Raw genomic sequence first — 6,245 nt, 5'->3', positions numbered from 1 at the left:
CATGTAGTTAGTTTCATTCTCAGACAAATTCATAATTTAAAAAAAGTATTTCACAATTCTTTATTAAATTATCAATTGTAAACTTGAAAATAATACATATTTTATGTTTAAGTAAATGTGACTTGTTTGTTTACTTTATACTTAATTTTAAGCTTAGGCTGCTATCTCACCGAGACGCCATAGCTATAATCAGCAGCGTCTCTAGACGCAATGTATACAATTGTATGGGTGTATCTGACCTGGCGGTGGCTTCGCGACGTCGCCAAGTCTAAGTCGTCCATACATTGCATCTGGAGACGCTGTGAGATAGCGGCCTTAAATTAAACATTTTTCATAATTTTTAGTACAATTTTATTACAGGCATTCCTTCTGATATTGACTTATCTCATCACATACATACAGTTCCATCTTGTATACCCAGAAGGTAAATTCTTCATATATTAATATTCATTTTACATATTTAACATAAAATTATGTCTACTTAATGCATATAATTATTTTTCTATGGAGAAATTCAACGGCTTCGGTAATCGCATACTACTAACATTTAAATGATGGAAAAATTTTGTTGTTCTCAGAATGTATTGGGGTTTGTTACTTATACTAAACGTCTAATATGCAGGATTGTAACATACAGAAGGAATGTATCCAATTACCACAATGCTAAAAAATAGTAACTATTATTGTATAATAAGTCTGTACTCAGACCTATATACCAATAATATCTAAAATGTACATTTGTATGTGCAGGACTTCTTGGTTATTTGTTCTTTGTATTCCATTTTCAGATATAGGTTTATTTTATAGCAATTAGTGTGCTGTTGCTTGTGTGGTCTTGGTCTCCACGATACAGCCCTACTTGTGTCATTCCCTATTGTGGATAACGAGCTAAATAAACATCTATAAAACCAATCTTATAGAGTCAGACAACTTTTACATTTTCTTCTTTAAATTACATATATAAAAACTATATGGTTAATTATATTAATTTTCAACATTGTACTTAAACTGTAATATTTTCTATATCGTTGGAAGGTGGATTAAATAATTCTCATACATACACCAGGTCGCTCTCCAGAGAGTAAGTCCCATTGTTTGCTAGCAATATTATCTGAAACCTTGCTTTTGTGTAGACTGATATCATTTTTGCGTGAAAACAGACTAATTCCTGATCATAAATTTGCTTTATAGCAGCAATGTTGTGTATACTAACATAAATGATTATAATATAGATGAAAAATAAAGATGAACAGCTGTTTTATGGTGTCAAAAAATGTTTAAAAAGTTATGGAAGGATTATTTACCCTACAAATATAAAAATAACCTTCCATATAATTACTATCTGATCCTAAAGTCTTACATAGAAAATATATACTTCTATGTCATCTGTAAGAGGAACAAACATCACCTTGTCCAATGAATTTTGAAATTCATGTCATGGGACCAAACCTATATTTAATATACACTGCTGATTTTCATACTACATAGACATCACAATGACCACATTTTGATACAGCTCTACTTGCCTTACTTGAAAATATTTAAAAAATGTCAGTCAACCAGACCACATTAGCTAAAATAACATTCACTACTAAGAGAGAAAAGTCCCCACCCGCAAAGTTAAACAATGAAGATCTTACATAAGATAATGCCTTCAAATAACTTGATATGCACATAGGTCGAGGATCTACATAATAAACAGAAGGATCTTTATGGGATTCATATAAAGAATATCTGATCTGACATGTTATTTTTATGTATGCAGAAATGTAGCGCAGAGGACAACATATAAACAAAGTCCTCTAAAAATAAATATTATTTCAAATGTAGATACCTTATAAAATATACATTGAACCCGTAATCGGTTATTATTGTATAGCATTTGATTGTTCACTAGATCAGTGTTTGATAAATCTCATCTGATTTCTCATCCTTGACCCTCCGCATTGCTATCAAGAAAGTAGAACTTTTGGATTTAAAATATGTCTTTGGTAAGTTGAAGCCGGGTTCTGAACCAGACATGTTAGAAGGTTGTAAAATCAGCTTCAATGCTTCTCTAAAGCTCATATTTGATCTATCTCTTAAAACATCGTCGTTTCTTTATCTATGAAAGTCACACCGATTTATAAATAGGGTGATATTTCAAACATTAGTTAAATTAATTGAAATTATTTTTCAAAAATATATTTACGATTATTGTCAGCAAATTTTGATAGAACAACAACATGGTTTTCGTTCCACGATGATGAGTAAGTCTCTTGATACAAGAGTTCAAGTGAATTGATTTGTCATGGCATTTTTCTGTGAAAACTCTCCAACTTCATATTTTCTAATAACACAACTTGGTTATTAGGTTAGTATTTAAGGGATCCCTATCAGTGTGTGAATTATGGTGGCTATCTATAAAATGAGTATCTTATCATTTCTGGAATTCCACAGTGTTCTAATCTGCGACCAGTGTGGTTTCTATTATTCTGGAGATGAGCTGCTGACAATATTACTTCTGGAGATGGGCTGCTGACAATAGTTTATCTTTCAGCATCGGAAAGTGCCACGTCGTGTCGCTTTCTGGATCATTATTATTATTATTGCCTGCGGTGTTTTGTTATTACTTTGATGAATATTATCTAAGCTAGAGAAAGTGGAAGTTCTCTTTACATTTCAATAAACTTGTAACAAATCTTCTAGGATACTCGACATTGTTATAAAGAAGGCTTTTTACTTTGATAATCCATTGGTGCTTCGCATCCTTTATAACACTTTAGTCCATAGCAATCTTGAATCAGGATCTTTAATTTAGAACTTCTGTGAGGCCAAATATGATCTTATGATTGAGAAAATCTAAGATACCTTTATATAAATCCAGTTATTATCCTCTCCTGTATTTCAACGCCATTCTATTATAACTTTTGAATTATGATATTCTGTTATACATTGCCAGGCATATTTATATATTACTAAAGGGTGCTGTGGACAATCCTTCTATTCTTGATAATTTCTAGGTTTGGGTCCTGGAACAACCGCGTGCAGTAGCTAATCATTTTATTAATACTAAAATTCATTCACCATTGAAAATGGCTTCATTTGCTACAGTAATAATAAAATATTTAACCAGCATAATAAACTAGTGGTATAGTTGGTGACTAATACCCGAAACACTTTGGTTCGAATCCCATATGAACCCTAGTGCTTCTTAATTTTTATCGTGTCTGGAAGACCAGAATTAATGATTTGTATATATGTATTTTTAATTCCAATTAATCATCACATATTAGGTTTTCCTAGATTTTCTTAATCTCACCGATGAATAATTAAAATTAAATCAAGATAGGTTATGCATAGTGACATCTATTGATTGTAAGCTGAAATTGTAATTTATAATTAATAGGTAACTTTTATATGTCAGCATACCACTAATTTACAGATTGATTTCAGTATGGTGTCTCACAATTTGATTGTGTTTACCCCGTTGTGACGTATTAGACTAACGCTTCTACAATAAATGAATAAATAAATATATATTAAATTTGTTCGCATTTTACTCAAAAGTATATTTGATATTTATTCTAGATGTTTTACATGAAACTAACTATACTGGGATAGATACTTTTGGAACGCTTAATAAATGTAATTTTGTCATTCATTATTAACATACATAATAGTAGCATAGTAGATAAAATCAGTAAATTAATTGGTCTAATTGTATCTAATTCATACGATTTCTTTGCTTGTTAACATCTAGTACATAAAAATGGATAGATTGCACAAAACCTTTTCAATTAACACTACAATATGTCAATTAATGTGTATTTATCCGTTTAAAATTAATAAAAATGGAATCTCTTCAAGCAAATCATGGATGATGTATTCTATTTGTACAACGATTGCCATCATAATCCTTTCTGAGTATATTAGGCAAAATTATTTTCTGAAAAATATTGATTTGGGCCAATTCAGAAATGTAATAACATTATGTATGATTTATTTTGACGGTCCAATTTTACAAATATTGCTAGTCACCAGCGCTATAATACACAGACACAAATTTATAGAAGCAGTTCAGAGACTATTAGATTTAGAAATAGTCTTAGAAGATATAGGTATAAAATTGTCATATAAGAAGTGGTTTAAAATGGATTATATAATATTATTCATTATTATCGCCAGTTTTAGCACTCGGATATTTATACTTTATGCCACGAATAAAAATATTTTTAATCAAACCATATTTTACAGTATACTCATGTTTTCGTTTTTACTTTTTTCAATGATAACCCTATCAAATTGGTTGGTTATGAATTGGTATGTGCTGAATCGGTTTAAAGCCCTCAACGATATTTTAGAATCTTTGATTAAATCCCAGGATATGATACGTGATAAAAGTGTTCAGTTAAGAGACCCTGTAGAGTTTTTTAACGCAAGTGAAGAAAGAAAGGTCGAGATTGTATACATTGTTTGTAGACTTCAAAGTTATTTGCGTGATTTTGTTAATGTATATGTATGCATTTATGGGTTTCCGTTGCTTATTAAAGTATCACTTTATCTACTTAATATGGTGACAGATATTTTTATACTATATGAAGAAATTGAATATTCCTATAAAAGTTGGTTTATGTGGTTATCCGTTGGGTATAAAAATGTAATAGCTATTATTTTTACTGCTTTTTTATTTTATATATCCACTGAAATATCTTTACAGGTTACTTTAACAACAGATGTTTATGATGAAAAATATAAATATTATATAATATTATTTTTTATGATTTCAGTCTGAAAAAGTTGGATTTAATCTAAGTAGATTAATGTTAAGAATTAAAAACAAAAAGATATTACAAAAAGTAATTATGTAGCAATATCATGGTTAAATCTCAGTATAGAATTAATTTTGACATACATTTTTTTTATTTCAGCTTAAAATATACTCCTTGCAATTATTACAGCAAAGAATAAAAATATATATTTGTGATTTATTTCCTATGGATATGGCACAATTTGCACATGTAAGTTAAATTAAATATGTATTACAAAGCTTTTCTTGGCGGCGCATACATAAAAGCGGCAAAAGCGCCGCTTCCACAGCTTACTTTAATTTATTTTCACTCAAGTTAAAAATTATTACAATTATATTTAACGCAAATACAAATAGTGTAGTTTGTTTTCTTTAGAGCAAATATTTTTAATTTTTTAATACAGTATTTTAAAACTGAGAATAAAAATTGTGTATAGAATCTTGATGTTTATTTATATGTTTCAGAACACTGGGAGTATTTTTACCTTTGTAACAATATTAATTCAATATAGTATGACAACATCAATGACATCATTAAAGAAACTCTAAAATATACTAGGAACCACGCCGTAGAATATGGAGGACAAAAAATATGTATTAAAAAACTTATTTATATAATTAGCATGTAATTATATATTGAAAAATAAATAATCGATGCACAACTAATTAGTATAATGTCCCTAATTTGAATAAAAATTTCATTACGGCAAGAAAACAAAAAAATTCTCGTTGAACAGTATCAGTAGTTTAACTCGAAAAATATCATATTTTTGAATTACCAAGATTAATTTTGAGATATATTAATTTATTATTATATATGTAAACACGTTTATACGTGTTAAAACGCATGAAGTTAGCTGCAAGAAAATTACATTTTAAAGCTCGTTTGATTTTTTAAATTTAATTAATTTTTATATGTAGAAAATAAACATATGTCTGATGCTTATGTTTGTACTACTCGCAATTATATATTTATTACTATTATAATTATCTATAAATTAGTATATGTATATGTATGTATTTACTACGTTGCATTTTATATATTTTAAGTGTGTTCAATAAAATACATAATAACCATATTGACTTTAATTTATAACATAGACGTTATGACGTGAGCGGGTATATGATACATTCCATGTAATTTATTCTCATGATTAGTTTTTACTTTATGATATTTAGCTCTTAATTGATTTTTATTTTTGTGCAGAAAAAATAATTTTATTATCTAACGTAAGTTTAATGCTTCCTCCACACTCTCTGGAAGTAGGCCATGGTTGGGCAAGGACGGAAAATAGAATGTGTTAATTCGGGGCTACTTCGGTCGAGCTCGGGTCTGCCCGCTCTAATGTCTCGGCGACCTCGACCATATTCGGTAGACCTTTGGTTCGGTAACTTCCAGAGAGTGTAGAGGAAGCATAAAGATGCCAGAATCTAAAAAGTGTTTGAATCAATATAT

At 29.3% G+C, this 6,245-nt stretch overlaps 1 long non-coding RNA gene across 1 annotated transcript; it reads left to right on the top strand.

Annotated features, from left to right (window-relative positions):
- Positions 1–207: 207 nt before the first annotated feature.
- On the top strand, positions 208–5,636 carry LOC148230680 (uncharacterized). Its single transcript, XR_015811077.1, has 5 exons — positions 208–301; positions 361–424; positions 4,770–4,838; positions 4,911–5,000; positions 5,255–5,636. It is a non-coding gene; the product is annotated as an uncharacterized LOC148230680 (long non-coding RNA).
- The last annotated feature ends 609 nt before the right edge of the window (positions 5,637–6,245 follow it).

Source organism: Plectrocnemia conspersa, unplaced genomic scaffold, assembly GCF_051122295.1.
Source record: "Plectrocnemia conspersa isolate PC_06_02 unplaced genomic scaffold, ASM5112229v1 ptg000010l, whole genome shotgun sequence".
NCBI classification, from domain to species: Eukaryota; Metazoa; Arthropoda; class Insecta; order Trichoptera; family Polycentropodidae; genus Plectrocnemia; species Plectrocnemia conspersa.
The sequence above is the reverse complement of the archived record's forward strand: the minus strand, read 5'-3'. Positions and strand labels throughout refer to the sequence as shown.